The sequence below is a fragment of the Schistocerca cancellata genome, chromosome 3, assembly GCF_023864275.1.
Source record: "Schistocerca cancellata isolate TAMUIC-IGC-003103 chromosome 3, iqSchCanc2.1, whole genome shotgun sequence".
Classification (NCBI taxonomy): Eukaryota; Metazoa; Arthropoda; class Insecta; order Orthoptera; family Acrididae; genus Schistocerca; species Schistocerca cancellata.
Genome location: NC_064628.1, coordinates 510,137,141 through 510,156,261, shown reverse-complemented (window position 1 = coordinate 510,156,261; position 19,121 = coordinate 510,137,141).

Sequence of the window (19,121 nt, the reverse complement as noted above, 5' to 3'; positions counted from 1 at the left end):
ATTCCCTTTTCATTGTGTCATTACTTAAGGTCTTTCGGTGAACTCTTAGAGCAGTAATAATATGATTCGAGGTTCTGTGGGTTTTAGTTACTTGGCTAAAACCGTCACAATACATAACAACAGGTGTCCAGAGACTTTTGGTTAAATCGCCATGATTACCAAATACTATGAAATCAGTGATAGCTCCAAGATCTTAATATTTCCTAAATATGTCTTTTACTTTGTGTAGAGTCTTGTGTTAACCTTTTGCTAGAAAATCTCAAAGATGCTGTATGGCAACATTCACCGCTCGCTAAATAGTAACGGTAAATCGGAAATAACATATATAAATTGTGGATTTAATTACTGGAGAACTGGTGAAACAAGAATATAAGTGGATGCCATTAGTGTTTGTAAGTCAGTTTCTGCGGCATTTCAAAACTAAATGAGAAATACAATAGCTGTTATGATACTGCTTACTAATGATCTATTGCTTATTAGCAAGAAATGGTTCAAATGACTCTAAACACTATTGGACTTAACATCTGAGGTCATCAGTACCCTAGACTTGCGATTAACTAACCTAAGGACATAACACACATTCATGCCCGAGGCAGGTTTCGAACCTGCCACCGTAGCAGCAGCGCGGTTCGGGACTGAAGCGCCTAGAACCGCTCGGCCACAGCGGCCGGCTTATTAGCAAGAAATAAAAACATTTGACTCGCGGTGTGGATGAGACGAGTCCTGTAACCCGCTCCGCTTTTGCAATTCTGGTTCCCCGTGGCCAGCGTAGAAGATTGCTGCATGCCAATGTCAAGGTCACTGCTTCAATAAGATCATTGCCATTTCCTTCTGACAACTTCGTCTATTCATTCCTAAGCTCTTTCCCATCATAGGACTTTAAAACTGATCGCCATCTTTCTTTCCCATACTCCTCTTCTTCCTCTTCGTTCCCCACTTAGCGAAAAATGTTGACGAGATGCAAACTGAATGTTTATAGACCCGCTAAAAAGTAAAATGAAGAGAGTAAACCGTATCTTGAATACGGAGGAAGAGATCATTTCAAATACCAACTTTCTACTGCTCATTTATTTTATGTTACAAGAATCTATTCAATATGTCACTTACCGCTTTTCAGTGTTAACTAGAGTAGGTAAACTCGGCGAAAGGCAAGTGGTTGCTCTTTGCACGGTTGCAACAAGTCTTTTGAAGTGCAGCGTTGTGTTAAATTAGACGGTAAGGCGTTTGTATTTCGCAATCTGGTGATAAGTGGGACAGCGCCACTAAATATGGAAAGTAGACCACCACCTTGTTTGTGGCGAATGAGAGGTAATACTTAAGTTCCAGTTCGTCCTTGTTCTTATTCCTGAAGTGCAACACATTAACAGAAAACAATGCTTCGTTCTGCTTTTGGCATCTCATGAGATACCAGCACTGAAGTTTCGTTCTCCAACTACTGGTCGCAAAGTGATTGCGGGTATGAAGTGATTGCTTAACAGCCTTGCAGATCACAAAAAAGATTCCTCAAGAGAATTTGAAAGGAAGCACCTATTTTAAAACATATTTTTCATACATTTCTCATAAAATGAATATCTGTTCATTATGATTTTATATACTATGTCGTGTGTTCTTTACCTATCTATGCCTCGAAAAATGTTTAGAGGTCTGAAAAGGTGTTGCATAAAAAGAAAATCAAACTGAAAATAAAAAAAGAAGATAGAATTAAGTATCCTGACTTCCACGCAACCTTGCTGCTTTTGTTACAGATGTAATCCAGTATAAAAACAATAATTTTGAGAAATTTCGAAGGAAACGGGCTTTCAGTTCTCCCAAAACAGAATATACATCGAATACACCGAAATTTATACTATGTGATCAAAAGTATCCCGACACCACCAAAAATAGACGTATTAGGTGCAGTGTGCTGCCACCTACTGCCAGGTACTTCACCACAGTGTCCTCAGTACTCACTACACATCGTGAGAGAGGAGAACGGGGCGCTCTGCGGAACTCACGGACTTCGAACGTGGTCAGGTGATTGAGTGTCACTTATGTGATACGTCTGTACGCTAGATTTCCACACTCCTCAACATCCCTAGGTTCACTGTTTCCGATGTGATAGTGAAGTGGAAACGTGAAGGGACACGTACAGCACAAAAGCGTACAGGCCTACCTCGTCTGTTTACTGACAGAGACCACCCACAGTTGAAGAGGCTCATAATGAGTAATAGGCAGACATGTATTAAGACCATCATGCAGGAATTCCAAACTGCATCAGGATCCACTGCAAGTACTATGACAGTTTGGCGGGAGGTGAGAAAACTTAGTATCCATGGTCGAGTGACCGCTCATTAACCACACATCACGCCGGTAAATTCCTAACGACGCCTCGCTTGGTGTAAGGAGCGTAAACATTGGACGACTGAACAGTGGAAAAACTTTGTGTGCAGTGACGAATCGCGGTACACAATGTGGCGCTCCGATGGCGGGTGTGGGCATGGCGAATGCCTGGTGAACGTCATCTGCCAGCGTGTGTAGTGCCAACAGTTAAATTCAGAGGCTTTGGTGCATGCTGTGGTCGTGTTCTCCATGGAGGAGGCTTGCACCCCTTGTTTTGCGTGGCATTATCACATCACATGCTTACATTGATGCTTTAAGCACCTTCGAGCTTCCTACTGTTGAAGAACAATTCGGGGATGGCGACTGCCTCTTCCAACACGATCGAGCACCTGATCATAATGCACGGGCTGTGGCGGAGTGGCTACATGACAATAACATCCATGTAATGGACTGGACTGAACAGAGCACTGAACTGAATCCTGTGGAACACCTTTGGAATGTTTTGTAACGCCCATTTCGTGTCAGGCGTCACCGACCGACGTCGATACCGCTCTTCAGTGCAGCACTTCTTGAACAATGGGTTGCCATTCTCCAAGAACCCTTGCAGCACCTGATTGAACGTATGCCTGCAAGAGTGGAAGCTGTCATCAATGCTGAGGGGGGCCAACACCGTATTGAAGTCCAGAATTACCGATGGAGTGCGCCGCGAACTTGTAAGTCATTTTCAGCCAGGTGTCCGGATACTTTTGATCACATAGTGTATATAAACTGGCTATTAAAAAATCCGTGTGGTGAAAAAATTAAGTATCATTGAGGCATTGATCCAAACAACAGATTACCGAAACACGTAACCGACGCAAGGAAAAAAGTTAGAGATCGTATTAGGACTCCCCAAGAATAATTTTTAAAGGCAATGAGTGTAATTAAATGCAAAAGCTGGCCAATCTAATGTATAAGGGCGATCAAAAAGTTTTCGTTCGAAGGCCGTACAGTCCAGAATCGATATTCGTATCAGGCGATTCGACGTCACTGTTAAGCCAATCATACCGCCGACGTCTCCTGTTGTGTCAAGTCCGTAACTAACTGCTGCACATCGTAGTCCGAAAGGAACCGTCAACCCTTCAAGGACTTTTTAAGGGACCGAGAGCGTGATAATCGCACGGAGAAATACAATTATTGAGCTACACGAAAAAAACATAAATTAGTTACAAATTATGACGTTCACACACTTTATTCAACATGTAAACATCACTACAGATATCCAGATCTATGTTACTACATGTTCTATACACCTGTCATCACGCCTGCGAATAGCGAAATTCTGTATGACCCGCTGAAGTAGCGGAACATCGATGCTGTCGATGGTCTCCTGAAAGGTTGTTCTTATCTCAGCAGTGGTTTTGGGGTTATTGCTGTACACCTTGTCTTTAATACAATTTCACAAAATGGAGTCGCATGTGTTCAGATCCGGTGAATATGGTGGCCAATCGAGGCCCATTCCAGAGGCTTCGGGGTACCCCAGAACCAGAATGTTATCTCCGAAGTGTTCCTCCAGGACATCAAGTACTCTCCTGCTTCGATGGTGTCGGGCTCCGTCTTGTATGAACCACATCGAAATCATGGTCACTTGGGATAATGGGGATGCAATTATCTTCCAGAATCTTTACATACTGTTCGGTAGTCACCGTGCCATGAAGGAATATCGCATCGATTATTATGTGACTGGACACTGCACACCACACAGTCACCCGTTGAGGGTGAACAGACCTACCGATCGCGAAATGCGAATTCTTAGTTCCCCAAATGCGCCGATTTTGCTTATTGACGAACCCATCCAAAGGAAAGTGAGCTTCCTAGCTAAATCAAACCATGCGCGGGAATACTAATTCCCATCATGCCCCGCGGCCAACCATGTTGTTTGAACATCCTAAAACAAACCGTTCAGAAGTTATAACGATTTTATTTCATATAGTTCGATATACAGGGCTATTACAAATGATTGAAGCGATTTCATAAATTCACTGTAGCTCCATTCATTGACATATGGTCACGACACACTACAGATACGTAGAAAAACTCATAAAGTTTTGTTCGGCTGAAGCCGCACTTCAGGTTTCTGCCGCCAGAGCGCTCGAGAGCGCAGTGAGACAAAATGACGACAGGAGCCGAGAAAGTGTATGTCGTGCTTGAAATGCACTCACATCGGTCAGTCATAACAGTGCAACGACACTTCAGGACGAAGTTCAACAAAGATCCACCAACTGCTAACTCCATTCGGCGATGGTATGCGCAGTTTAAAGCTCCTGGATGCCTCTGTAAGGGGAAATCAACGGGTCGGCCTGCAGTGAGCGAAGAAACGGTTGAACGCCTGCGGGCAAGTTTCACGCGTAGCCCGCGGAAAATTGGCTCATGCCAGAACTGGAGACCGACAGCGCCGACTTCATCTTTCAACTGGATGGTGCTCCACCGCACTTCCATCATGATGTTCGGCATTTCTTAAACAGGAGATTGGAAAACCGATGGATCGTTCGTGATGGAGATCATGATCAGCAATTCATGTCATGGCCTCTACGCTCTCCCGACTTAACCCCATGCGATTTCTTTCTGTGGGGTTATGTGAAAGATTCAGTGTTTAAACCTCCTCTACCAAGAAACGTGCCAGAACTGAGAGCTGGCATCAACGATGCTTTCGAACTCATTGATGGGGACATGCTGCGCCAAGTGTGGGAGGAACTTGATTATCGGCTTGATGTCTGCCGGATCACTAAAGGGGCACATATCGAACATTTGTGAATGCCAAAAGAACTTTTTGAGTTTTTGTACGTGTGTGCAAAGCATTGTGAAAATATCTCAAATAATAAAGTTATTGTAGAGCTGTGAAATCGCTTCAATCATTTGTAATAACGCTGTATGTCAATCTGAATCAGGACTGTAGGGCTTGTGCCCCTCCCACTTGAGTTGGCTTAACTTCTGCGTTGAGACATTTGCGATGGGGGAACATGCGTCACCGTTTAATAGCAGCACCCATTGTCGCGCACGGAACTACGCACACCATTCCAAATCGTTGGTTTCGACAGATATGCTGCCTCGTACAAATTCTTCATTCTTCGATGGATACGTACCGGTATTTGTCCTCCGGCAGCCAAAAAATAAATAACAGCACGTTAATCCTGCTTGGACGCATTCGTTAATTACGTCGCCACAGTTCACGTTTCCGTATTTACCGCACACACGTCAGAAAGACACGAATGCCACACTGATCCGTTGCATATTTGCCAGTGACTGTGTACCCGCATCGGAATCGTACTACGCTGCATATCCGCTCCAGCAACGTCCTCAAAAGGGAACTTTTTGATCGCCCCTTATAGTTATAGTACTCTATGCATAACAGTGCCTTACTGCACTCGGATTCAGGAAAATAGAGCAAATGAGGGTTAGTTAGTTAATTAATTACATTTTCCGTAGATCAATTGAAAGATTTTTTTAAACTTTTATGTAACTGGACAAATGATCAAACTTTTTGTTGATGCATACTGTACTCCTTTTTGAGCTACTAGCAGCATTATTACGAGGAGCTTGCTGAGATAGCTTACTTCCTTTTATCCAGTAATGAGATCTTCAGACACATCTCGTTGTACGCATTCTTTCACAAATGGACATATATGCCCCATACACATGGCGTGCTTGGTATAACTCTGTTACAAAGAGCAGCGTGATGGGCATTGTTTCAGAAACCCTCGGTGAGCAAAAACTATAATCAGTCAAACTGTCAAACTTCTAGGGGTATGCACCAGAAATCATTTTTGGGATCCACGCCGCAGACAACTAGTTGTGACCAAGGGAGATGTAAATTAGACATTTACTGGACCTAGTGTAATTCATTCATGGAAGAGGTGACTTGAATAACTCTCGTACGATCGATTTTTGTGCATTTGTCCCCAGTGAAGGACTCACTATGCCTGATTGACGGTAGCGACAGAAATTCAAAGGAGAGCGCCCTGTCACTCTGTTGTTCAGTCGGCCCTGTAATGTCAAGGAGATACTCGAAAAATTCCATTCGAAATCAAGTAGATTTACTCCAAAAAATTTCAGAACGGACCTCTCAAGACGTTTAAAGAAACTTCGTCGCAAATGCGTATCGTGTCACGAATACAAAAAAATCAAACAAAGTGAGGGTCGTGAAAGGCGTAGGTAGGGGGCGGTTGCAGGAATCTGGGTTACACTTTTATGTCGTCTACGGAACACCGCACACATTACTGTGAAATGTGCAGAGTGTGATTGTCCAGCGAAATGGGTCGAAGAAAAACTGGGAGAAGTTGTAAATACTAATTACCGAAGAAATAATAATTGCTAAATACAGACAATTCACGAATAAAATCATAGTTTGTGTTACTTCGATTGTGATAAATATTCCTGATTGACACAAATGGAGCGAAATCCGTCAGTGACACAGATTCTTACATCGGTTTGTCAGTCATTCACTCACACAACTATAAAACAAAATTTTGTTGAAGTTCGTAGTTGAAGCAACTACTCTGAGATTGCAGACTGGCCATTAAACCATGTGGAACACCATCAAACAGACCTGAATTTACGGTGCAGTACCGCCAGGAATAAAGAGATGGTACTCTAAATTACGATGACACTTTTTTCCGAATACGTTATTAAGTCACGAAGAGCTCTAGACGCAAAAACGTACAACATAGAATCTTGCTCATATACACACATGTAGTGATATTTCTTCCATAAGATGAACCACACCTAATTGTGAGCGCATAGTCATATCCCTACCTGCTGCTTATACAGGTATCGTGTTCCCTCTGGAGGCGCGAATACGATTGCTTCCAAAGGGAGTCACGGTTTAAAAAAAAAAATTAGGAAGTGCTCTTTACCAAACGTATTGACGGCTTGTGTTTCATGGAAAGGCAAGGAGCTCCTAAAAGTTCGCAATCATGCTGAAGGACACTATATCGAAATATCCATATCCTGTGTATGGAATATTTGGATGAATAGTTATACAGACAGTATGGACTTTCGAATACATGTGCCATGTCATCGAGACAAATAATAACCCACCCCAGGGAGGTTTTCGGGAGAGACGGTGACTTGCGAACTTGATACCTTCGTGTGAAATACCAGTGTAATAGAAACAGTACTCTACATAATAATATTCTGAAAATTTACGTGGGTCTCCTGTTGAGAAAACTTCACTCATCCTAGTCACTACGACTGGACGATCCCTTGTCAACATTTACTAAGTGCCACGCAGTGAACTCGGCATATCAACACAAAATAGATTTAAATATTGCAAAATTTATCTGTCGCGTAAGATAATTAATAGATACAGAGTCTCCTGTCCTGAGAACATAGCAAAAATGAAGACTGGCTAAGGAATCACTAAAAACTGTGAACAATACAGCCCATATTTTCCGTCTCACTAGACGAACAGTGTTACCAGAGTTTCATGTGAGTGATTTCTGAGGCCACACTTTCATCATCCTTGTAGAGTACAGGAATGCCTACTGTTTATGGAACAGGAGCACGTGGCTGACGGCTTCATGTCAGGACCAGGGAGACAGACATTATACAGGTAGCAAGCGGTCAGTAGCCTCCATTACAGTGAGTGTGCGCTATTGAGCAGACATGTATTTACTGACGGGCTGCTGAATAAATACTGCAGCAGTGCGTGGATGGAAGTGTGGAGAAAACTTACAAGATAGTAACCTACATGTGGAAACATAGATGCTTGACTGAAGGCATGCCAGAAAACTTAAGAAGTAAATGTATAAAGGAAATTTCTAATATGCGTTTGACAATCGCATGTGAGCCGGGGATGGAGAATAAGAGTGCGCTGTGAAATACGCGTAATAGTGATAACGTTTCTTATTTTCCTTCACTATTCATACCATGTCTGCCAAAATCCTTGACAATTGTTGCCAAAATGTTTCCGAAACTCTAACTAAGGAATCAGGCAAAATTCAGTTTCTGTTTGTATTGGAAGCAGTCTCTGTTAGACTCTCAGGTGGTTACTGTGCTTATTGTGAGAAATGGTAATTCCGAACAGTGACGAAGTGTGTCAAGTAAAAAGTCAGTGTAGAATAGGATTTAAATTGACCACTTGCTACGCAATTGTTATAGCATAGTTACTGTCTTGTTAGACATTGCGTACGATGGAGTGACATTAGGTAACGGACAACACTCACTATGGTTGTAATATAAAAACGAAATTGTGAACCAAAAATTTTCGGTATTCTCGAGTCATCTAGCTGTTACAAATGATTCACAGGATATCGCCATTACGTATCGTGCACCTGAGATGATGTTATTTCTTGACAAAGGAATAGCAGGCCCAGTGATGGAGGGATAATTACAGCCAGGAAGCATTAATCACAATATGTGAATAAGCAGAGGAAATCTCGTTGGTTTTTAAATCTCTAGATTTAATGTTACTTACCAACACGCATCATAACGAAATACCGTTTCAAATTGTGCAGTACATAGTAGCTCTGCATCGAATTATACTTTGGTGTCCCACATTGAGCCGTGCAAAATCTACGTAATTTACTAGGAGTTTTCGGTATATGGCATGTTCCGTCGGCAAGTCCCACTGAATACTTTTAAATCCCCCTAATTTAATCGTTAGGTTGTCATTATTTATATGTTCATTATTTGATTTATAGAAAAACATTAACTACAAATATAACTGCAATGCTGACCTCATATAAACATTGATGCAATGTACAGAATGCAAATGAGAGATTGTTGTCACTTTTAACGTGCATGTAACTAAAATATAGTCTAGATATTCAGTGGCCAGGAACGTATCGAGTGGTTATAATTAAAGTGACTGTGTTCTGAGTGCTGCAGTGCGGGTTGTATACATCACTGGTCGCTGAAACATCGTACTTATGTTCATTAGAAGGTACGCTAACGATGTATGCGGGAAAAAAAACCAGAAACAGCTTTACTTTCTAGCACCAGGTGCTTCTGTAACCAATCAGAATGTGGTGTGGGTAAAGGAAAAGGGGAGGAACGATCAAACACATGCCATGTTGGTTCTGGCAGGTTTATTGGGATATGGAGACAAGTTACTATATGACTGCGTTCTATATGGTCTCCTGACTCAGGGACATGCTGCATCCGTAACGCGGCATGCTCGACAGTTGCTCGCAGTATATAGGGTATAACCAGAAAGTTACGTCGTCGTATACTATCCTTCAGATCAGGAGGAGTCCGGATACATCCCTGATAGACAAGATTTTTCAGACATCCCCACAAACAGAAGTCACATGGTTTTAGGTCTGGGGATTTGGAAGGTCAGACATCTTGAAATTGCCTAGAGATGATGTAGTAATTACCGAAGGTTTCTCGAAACAAATCTGTTACCTGGCAAGAGACATGTGGTGTCGCCATATCTTGTACGAAGACAGAGGTATGGACACAGTTACGTTCATGCAAAGTTCGAATCACGTACAAGGAGGTCCTTATATCGTGCAGATGTCACTGTACACCCAACGGGACCGCGAGATGCCATCTCGAAGAAAAACGGGCCCACAATGAAGGACTTGTGAAACCACACCACACGGTCACATACGTTGAGTGTAGTGGATGTTTCTGCTCAACATGTGGCTAAGTAGGAACCCGTATGCTACAGTTCTGTGCATTTGAGGCACTGTGCAGAGTAAAACGTGCCTCGTTCGTCCGAAAAATATTTCCCGGCCACATGTCGTCCATTTCCATGCGTGACTTTCCCCTTTAAGTCGCGGCGTTGTAGCCTGTTTTGGTGCCTCATTTGATGCACATTCTGAATATTCTGGGGATACCAGTGTAAAATGAGCCGAAAAATCCTTTGAAGTGTTGACCAGGGGAGAGACAATTCCCGTGGCACAGCTTGAGAACTGAGGCATGTGCTGCACTGTCAACAACTGCCATGGGATTGGGCTGCCTCCCTCTCTCTGCTGCACCGCCTAATTCACCTGTTTCTTCAGATTTCCTGATCATATTCTTTAGCACATATATTAACATGGGGCCTTTTCTCAGCTGTTTCTGTTGGCGATATTCCCGGAATACAGTGCCACTATTGCTGTCGGTCTTATAAAACGACTTTACCAGCAGTGAACGGTCTTTCTTGTCAGTAGCCATTGCATTTCGTACGGAAAACTTCAACCTTCGTAACCCTTCACAGCAACGGTCACTTCAAGAAAGAGATCAACACGCGCAGCCAAGTGACATACAGCATACTGATGTCAAAACAGGAAACAGTTGAGATTGTAACTGCTTACAGCGCCCGGAGGCAGAAAGTGGGCTGTTATTTTGTTCAGCATACTCCGCGAGCGCACCGATTAATCAGCGTACCTACGATGTTTCAGCGTCCTTCGATGTACGTAGCCCGCACTGCAGCTTTCAGTACACCGCCAGTTTGATCATAACTACCCTATATACGCGAGTACACTTTCATAGTAACAGCAAGCGAGAGTAACGAACTGTAATACGAAAATTATCGACTCACCCAAGTTGGAAAAAATGCGTGCGCAAATGAAATGTACGAATAAAGACGTTTATTCGGTTATTTGAGTCAGTATCGGTTGGGTCCCCTGCGAGTAACGAATCAGATCACGATAACTAGCTTCTTTCTTTGAAATTAACACGAATGCCCTGAGACAGAATGTTAGGGGTTCATTTCTCAGAACCATATCTGATGACCTTCACCCAACAGGAAACGCACACGACTTACGTGTTTCACAGGACTGTGACTGGAAGATGAACATGGGGAACTGGAATAAGGGGAGGATGCTGACTGCTATCTTGGATGGAGAGTCGTCATCGACAGATGTAGAAGTAACGTTCGTTGTGCGCCACGAAGTCTTTAGGAACCCTCGTTTTTCATGCCGTATATGGATGATCTTGCTGACAATATTAATAGTAACCTCTAACTTATCGCTGATTATGAAGTTATCTATGAGGATGTAATATTTGAAAAAAGTTAAACAAGTATCAGTCAGATATTTGTAAGATTTCATAGTGATGCAAGATTGGTAATCTGTTTTAGATGTACAGAAATCTAATGTTCTGTTCACAAAACGAAAAAAAGGAGTATCCTGTGACTGCAATATTAATGAGTCACAGAATCGGTTGACTCATACAAATACATGGGAGTAACACTTTGTAGTGATATGAAAAAGCATTATCTCATAGGCTCAGTCCCAGTTATATTAGGTAGCAGACTTCGGTTCGCTAATAGAATACTAAAGAAATGCCGTGAATCAAAGAAGGAAATTGCTAAAAGAAAAAAAAAGAAAAGAAAAATTTATGTGAGATTGATGATCGAACATTACTCAAGTGAGTGGGACCCGTACTAAACAAGAGTAACAGTGGATAATTAACGTACACAAAGAAGGGCAGCACTATTCATAGCTTTTTTTGACACGTGGGAGAAGGTGAGGGAAACGCCTAAAGAACTGAACAGGCAAGAGCTTGAAGGTAGACGCAAATCATCTCGTGAAAGCCTACTTAGTAAGATTCATTAACCAAGTTAAAATGATGGTTGTAGAAATGTACTACAATACCCTATGTATCGCCCCCGCGGGGACATCGACGAAAAGATCAGACTAATTACAAAAAAATGTTCAAATGTATGTGAATTCCTAAGGCACCAAACTGCTGAGGTCATCGGTCCCTAGACTAACACACTGCTTAAACTAACTTATGCTAAGAACAACACACACCCATGCACGAGGGAGGACTCGAACCTCCAGCGGGAGGGGCCGCGCAATCTGTGACAGGACGCCGCTAACCGCGCGGCCACTCCGTTCGGCGACTAATTACACCACTCAGAGATGCGTTCAAGCCGTTATTTTTCCCGCGGATCCTATGTGGATGAAATGTGAAGAAACCTCAACAAGTGATGCAACGGGAAATACCTTCTACCAAGCATTCCACACTGATTCACAGTGTACGGATGTAGATGTAGTTGTAACAATAGCTGACATTAAATCCAGCATGTGGCTAAAAATTAGTTTAGTACGAGGTAAGAATCGTTTTAGCAAGTCATCGATTGTCTTTCCCGAGTTGTTTCCTAATTAAAACTCATACCGGCCGCTGTGGCCGAGCGGTTCTAGGCGCTTCAGTCCGGAACCGCGCTGCTGCTTCGGTCGTAGGTTCGAATCCTGTCTTGGTCATGGATGTGTGTGATTTCCTTAGGTTAGGTAGGTTTAAGTAGTTCTAAGTCTAGGGGACTGATGACCTCAGATGTTAAGTCCCATAGTGGTTAGAGCCATTTGAAACCATTGGAAAGCTACAGAGACAAATGTATCATATTGACATCTGGAGCGGATTTCCTTTACTATCCCTCCTATAATGTTTCCAGGTTACAGGGGTAAAGTAACGCCAACACCAAACCGTGAAGTAGCGTCGTGTTATATGACCAGGGAAATCAGATTTATATCTCTACACAAACGTTGATCGGCGTATTGTTCGTAATGAATGTGATGAAACTGTCCAATGAATCGTTTTTGGATGATGCGAGTTGTAGGAGACTGTATTATATTACTTTTCGAACTACACAGGACTTGATCCTACGATTGGGGTGTGTGTGTTCTAAATCAGAAGCGCTGCATCGAGACACACAAGAATGAGATGCAACATTTTCCTCGAAGTTTTAACTAAGATCATACAACTCTTATTAAAATATTTCTGATTTTTATGCTGTAGTCTGACTTACTTTTTGCTAAAGCCCATTGTTTCATCTGCGGAGGACATCTTGAAAGGAGGCCGTAGCATGTTATAAGGTCAGATGCACAACCCGGCTCGCTACTGACAAGTAAATTTGCTTTTCCGCGTGCTCCTACATGGAGGCGTGACTTCACAGGTTTTAGTATGTCGTGCAAAGTTGTCGGTTGCTTTCGTCTGCTACTGCTATCATCCCTTATTGGGAGACTAGTACACGTTTTCTACAGCAGCAGACACAGACCCCATTCAGTTTGACAGGCAGGAGTTATAGAAACCTAGAACGTCAGGCCTCTGCGTAGGAGCACTCGGAAACGGAAATTTACTTCAGTCGATAGCGAGCCAAGCTATGTATCGCAACTTCGAAAACGCTGCAACCCCCTCTTGAGCATGTTCTCCACAGGTGTGGTTTCAACGAGAAATTCTTCTCGTCATGTGTCATGTCATATTTAACAAAAATGAGTGTTCATCTTTTATATACCAAAGTAAAGCTCTCTTCGTCTTTTGTATATCAAAGTAAACTTGTTTCTATTATATATGACGTGCTCTCACTATTATTTGCTGATCTTTTTACAAGATGTTGTTGTGGTCTTCAGTCCAGAGACTGGTTAGATGTAGCTCTCCATGTTACTCTACCTTGCGCAAGCTTTTTCACCTCCCAGTACCTACTGCAACATACATCTTTCTGAATCTGCTTAGTGTATTCATCTCTTGGTCTCGCTCTACGATTTTTACCCTCCACACTGCCCTTCAGTACTAAATTTGTGATCCTTTGATGCCTCAGAATACGTTCTACCAAGCGACCCCTTCCTCTAGTCAAGTTGTGCCACAAATTTCTCTTCACCCCAGATCTGTTCAATACCTCCTCATTAGTTATGTGATCTACCCATCTAATCATCATCAATTAGCACCACATTTCGAAAACTTCTATTCTCTTCTTATCTAAACTATTCCTCGTCGACGTTTCACTTCCATACATGGTTACACTCCATACAAATACTTTCAGAAACGACTTCCTGACAATTAAATCTATACTCGATGTTAACAAATTTCTTTTCTTCAGAAACGCTTTCCTTGCCGTTGCCAGTCTACATTTTATATCCTCTCTACTTCGACCATCATCAGTTATTTTCTCCTCAAATAGCAAAACTCACATACTACTTTAAGCATCTCACTTCCTAATCTAATTCCCTCAGCATCACCCGATTTAATTCGACTACATTTCATTATCCTCGTTTTGCTTTTGTTGATGTTCATCTTATACCCTCCTTTTAAGACACTGTCAATTTCGTCCAGCTGCTCTTCCAGGTTCTTTGCTGTCTCTGACAGAATTACAATGTCATCGGCGAACCTCCATTTTTTTATTTCTTCTCCATGAATTTTAATTCCTACTCCGAATTTTTTTTTGTTTCCTTTACTGCTTGCTCAATATACAGATTGAATAACATCGGGGATAGGTTACAGCCCTGTCTCACTCCCTTCCCAACCACTGCTTCCCTTTCATGCCCCTCGACTCTTATAACTGCCATCTGCTTTCTATACAAATTGTAAATAGCCTTTTGCTCCCTGTATCTTATCTCTGCCACCTTTAGAATTCGAAAGATAGTATTCCAGTCAACATTGTCAAAAGCTTTCTCTAAGTCTACAAATGCTAGAAACGTAGGTTTGCCTTTCCTTAATCTATCTTCTATGATAAGTCGTAGGGTCAGTATTGCTTCCCGTGTTCCAACATTTCTACGGAATCCAAACTGATTTTCCCCGAGGTCGGCTTCTACCAGTTTTTCCATTCGTTTGTAAGGAATTCGTGTTAGTATTTTGCAGCCGTGGCTTATTAAATTGATATTTCGGTAATTTTCACATGTGTCGACACCTGCTTTCTTTCGGATTGGAATTATTATTTTCTTCTTGAAGTCTGAAGGTATTTCGCCTGTCTCATACATCTTGCACACAAGATGGCAGAGTTTTGTCAGGGCTGGCTCTCCCAAGGCTATCAGTAGTTCTAATGGAATGTTGTCTACTCCCGGGACCTTGTTTCGACTCAGGTCTTTCAGTGCTCTGTCAAACTCTTCACGCAGTATCGTATCTCCCATTTCATCTTCATCTATATCCTCTTCCATTTCCATAATATTGTCCTCAAGAACATCGCCCTTGTATAAACCATGTCTATACTCCTCCCACCTTTCTGCTTTCCCTTCTTTGCTTATAACTGGGTTTCCATCTGAGCTCTTGATATTCATGCAAGTGCTTCTCTTTTCTTCAAAGGTCTCTTTAATTTTCCTGTTGGCAGTATCTATCTTACCCCTAGTGATATACGTCTCTACATCCTTAAATTTGTCCTATAGCCATCCCTGCTTACCCATTTTGCACTTCCTGTCCATCTAATTTTTGAGACGTTTGTATCCCTTTTTGCTTGCTTCATTTACTGCAATTTTGTATTTTCTACTTTCATCAATTAAATTCAGTATCTGTTCTGTTACCCAAGGATTTCTATTAGCTCTCGTCTCTATACCTACTTGATCCTCTGCTGCCTTCACTATTTCATCTCTCAAAGCTATCCATTCTTCTTCCACTGTATTTCTTTCCCCCATTCTTCTCTATCGTTTCCTAATGCTCTCCCTGAAGCTCTCAACAACCTCTGGTTCTGTCAGTTTATCCAGGTCCCATCTCCTTAAATTGGCACCTTTTAGCAGTCTCTTCAGTTTTGATCTATAGTCCATAACAAATAGATTGTGGTCAGAGTCCACATCTGCCCCTGGAGAGGTCTTACAATTTAAAACCTGGTTCCTAAATCTCTGTCTTACCATTATATAATCTGTCTGAAACCTGTCAGTATCTCCAGGCTTCTTCCATGTATACAACCTTCTTTCATGAATCTTGAACCATGTGTTAGCTATGATCAAGTAATTCTCTGTGCAAAATTCTACCAGTCGGCTTCCTCATTCAGTTCTTACCCCCATTCCATATTCACCTACTATGTTTCCTTCTCTTCCTTTTACTACTGTCGAATTCTATTCACCCATGACTAATAAACTTTCGTCTCCCTTCACTATCTGAATAATTTCTTTTATCTCATAATACATTTCATCAATCTCTTCATCATCTTCGGAGCTAGTTGGCATATAAACTTGTACTACTATGATATGCGTGGGTTTCGTATCTATCTTGGCCACAATAATGCGTTTACTAGGCTCTTTGTAGGAGCTTAACCGCATTCGTATTTTTTTTATTCATTATTAAACCTACTCTTGCATTTTACAAGATGATGATTTTACATCTGGTATTTCGTGGGGAGTGAATATTTTTCTTAATTTATGGCCAATTTTGAGCTTGATTTCGTGCAGTATATGTTAATGACATAAACTCAATCACCCGAAAATGGCATAAAAGACCGATACCTGCGTAGTAATTAAATAAACAACAGTACAGTCTAATGGCTGTGTGTTGATTTAAAAATTACTGTATGATTGTTGCTCAGCAACATGAAAAATAATATTCGCATTCATCCAGCAATGTTTGTTACTGTATTATACGCGGATTTTTTAGGTGGAACCATCTCGATTACCCTGAAATGCTACGGATTTGAATCCCACTTAAAATCTGTATCCCATATTGCTAACGTCGGTAAGATTTGAGAATCAGTGGGAGACGTATGCGTTGTGAGCAGTTTTATTGGGAGGAAAAGCGGGTTTTCAAAATTGTTTTCGTATTTTCCATTTTAATTTCATATTTCTTTAGTAAGTTAGTGACTGAGTCAGGCCCCGCGTAGTGGCGGATGTTTTGCTTAACATTTACGCTCAGTCCACATGAACGTAGTTCCATGGTAGTACCTCCGACTATGGACGATGTGTTTAAGTGCTGCTGACGGAGGGACGCCCTCTGAAGCACCCTTCAGCCACGAATGGGTGGTCAGAGAGGTGGTCACGCGGGACGCGCCGGACGGGTTGGTGAGAATGCGTCGGTATTGAGAACGCTCTGTTGCCTACCAGCTCGGTCTGTGACCGGACACGTGTCCACTAGTTCCTCCCTTTTGGGGTGCAATGACTCATAACTTAACTGTGGCAGCCTCCTGCTACCGCATCAAGTCTGCATTTAGTGTATCCTTAGGTGCAGGCTTTTGGAGAAATGGATGAAATGGCTCTGAGGACTATGGGACTTAACATCTGAGGTCATCAGTCCCCTAGAACTTAGAACTACTTAAACCTAACTAACCTAAGAACATCACATAAACCCATGCCTGAGGCAGGATTCGAACCTGCGATCGTAGCGGTCGCGCGGTTCTAGACTGAAGCGCCTAGAACCGCTCGGCCACACCGGCCGGCGAGAAATAAAACCTACGCTGGTTATTGGATTCATTCTTTTCTTTTGAACGTTTTCCGCCAACACCAACGGGCGTCCCGCTACCCGCTCATTTCCCATCCTAACCAAGTCCAGCACGTACAGTCGATTTGCTAATGGAATTCTCATGGTACGTCTACAGAAGAGAACCTAAACTCGCTTCTACGTCTAGATATCTGAGCTTCCATAGTAAGATGATTATTACACAACGTGCTGTGAATTTGTGAACACGAACGACAGATCTACCAAGTGAGAGTCTTCTACGAGACGCTGATAGTATAAAATCGAAATCTTCACTTGGAGGTCTACCTCAGTATTAGAGCTGCTACTGTCGCTGCAGCCCAGCCTCCGCGGCGGGAGTGTGATCCGGCGACCAACTGTATGTCGCCTTATATACGCCGGCGCCGAGGTCAGCCGCGGCGTTCACCGCTAGGCGGGATGTGGGCGGGGCCGCACCTGTCGCCAGCGCCCGCCACGCGCGCCGATGGGCTTCTCACAGCCTCCACTACACAGCGTGCAGCGAGAAATCCGCTCACACTCTGCGGTGGGACTAGAAGCGTCACAAGGCCGAGAGAACGATGGGCGAACGTCCTTTCGTTCGCTGCTTATAGTCCTGGAACGGATGATATGATGGATAAGTGAGTGAATGAGAAGGAAGGAAAGTGTGTGGAGATATCAAATAAGCTGTTCTGAAACTAAAATGGTGGCTGGAACATGTAGCGGACATATTAAGGAAAAGTATTTTCTGTGTTACCCAATGGAAAAATGCGATGACTTAGTAAGAGATGTGTTAAGCACATTATCTACAACAACAAAATTCGAAGAGGAAATCTGGTCATAAAATATGGAAATGCTTGGAAGGGATCCTCATCCAACAATTTACAGTTGCTGCTGCTGTTGGATATGATAATTAGGCGTTATCACGGAGAGATTGTTTGCTCACCGGTGTGGGATCCGTACCAGATAGGGTTGATACAAGAGATAGAGAAGATCCAACGGAGAGCAGCGCGCTTCGTTACAGTATCATTTGGTAATCGCGAAAGCGTTACGGAGATGATAGATAAACTCCAGTGGAAGGTTCTGCAAGAGAGACGCTCAGTAGCTCGGTACAGGCTTTTGTTGAAGTTTCGAGGACATACCTTCACCGAGGAGTCAAGCAGTATACTGCTCCCTCCTATGTATATCTCGCGAAGAGACCATGAGGATAAAATCAGAACGATTAGAGCCCACACAGAGGCATACCGACAATTTTTCTTTCCACGAACAATACGAGGCTGGAATAGAAGGGAGAACCGATAGAGGTACTCAAAGTACCCTCCACACACCGTCAGGTGCCTTGCGGAGTATGAATGACGTTCGGTACGACAGTAATTTTTTGCAACTATTTGTAACTTTAAGGAAGCAGACCTTCTGCTTTAGCCGAGATCCATGGTGCGGAGAGTACCAAATTTCAGATATTACCTCTCATCACGGGCAACGCAGTGGTCGACCGTCTTCATTTAACGACCGAGAGCAGCGGCGCATTCGTAGAGTTGTCAGGCTAAACACAAATAACACTGCGTAAAATAACCGCAGAAATCAATGTGGCACGTACGGCGGATGTATTCGTTAGGACAATGCGGCAAAATTTGGCGTTAATGGGTTATGACAACAGGCGACCGACGCAAGTCCTTTACTAACAGTATGACATTACATCTGCATCTACATGGTTGCTCTGCAATTCACACGTAAGTGTCTGGCAG